We start from the raw sequence: 1,040 nt of genomic DNA, 5'->3' as shown, positions 1-1,040 counted from the left end.
CTGATCCAGAACCTGAAAGGACTCTGAAGAGAAAATTAAGAGAAGCTAAATTACAACAATCCAGAGACAACTTGATTGAAAATTTCGAACAAGTAAAGGAGATGGCAGCCGAACCCAACAACAATGCAAGGAGAATGCTTGGTGACTTTACTGCACCTAATTCCAATTTACATGGAAGAAGCATCTCCATTCCTGCCATTGGAGCAAACAATTTTGAGCTTAAACCTCAATTAGTTTCTCTAATGCAGCAGAACTGCAAGTTTCATGGACTTCCATCTGAAGATCCTTTTCAGTTCTTAACTGAATTCTTGCAGATATGTGATACTGTTAAGACTAATGGAATAGATCCTGAAGTCTACAGGCTCATGCTTTTCCCTTTTGCTGTAAGAGACAGAGCTAGATTATGGTTGGATTCTCAACCCAAAGACAGCCTGAACTCTTGGGATAAGCTGGTCACGGCTTTCTTAGCCAAGTACTTTCCTCCTCAAAAGCTGAGCAAGCTTAGAGCTGATGTTCAAACCTTCAGACAGAAAGAAGGTGAATCCCTCTATGAAGCTTGGGAAAGATACAAACAGTTGACCAAAAAGTGTCCTTCTGACATGCTTTCAGAATGGACCATCCTGGATATATTCTATGATGGTTTATTTGAGTTATCAAAGATGTCATTGGATACCTCTGCAGGTGGATCCATTCACCTAAAGAAAACACCTGCAGAAGCTCAAGAACTCATTAACATGGTTGCTAATAACCAGTTCATGTACACTTTTGAAAGGAATCCTGTGAATAATGGACGCCTATGAAGAAGGGAGTTCTTGAAGTTGATACTCTGAATGCCATATTGGCTCAGAACAAAATATTGACTCAGCAAGTCAATATGATCTCTCAGAGTCTGCATGGAATGCAAGCTGCATCCAACAGTACTCAAGAGGCATCTTCTGAAGAAGAAGCCTATGATCCTGAGAACCCTGCAATAGCAGAGGTAAATTACTTAGGTGAACCTTATGGAAACACCTATAACTCAACATGGAGAAATCATCCAA

General features: G+C 40.3%; 1 non-coding gene across 1 annotated transcript; it reads right to left on the bottom strand.

Moving 5' to 3' along the window:
- Positions 1–497: 497 nt before the first annotated feature.
- Positions 498–605, bottom strand: LOC148545445 (small nucleolar RNA R71). Its single transcript, XR_015900725.1, has one exon. It is a non-coding gene; the product is annotated as a small nucleolar RNA R71 (small nucleolar RNA).
- Positions 606–1,040: the final 435 nt, after the last annotated feature.

This window comes from Arachis ipaensis, chromosome B9 (genome assembly GCF_059453495.1).
Source record: "Arachis ipaensis isolate K30076 ecotype BB chromosome B9, ASM5945349v1, whole genome shotgun sequence".
In the NCBI taxonomy this organism is placed as follows: domain Eukaryota; kingdom Viridiplantae; phylum Streptophyta; class Magnoliopsida; order Fabales; family Fabaceae; genus Arachis; species Arachis ipaensis.
This window is presented reverse-complemented; position numbering and strand designations above follow the sequence as displayed.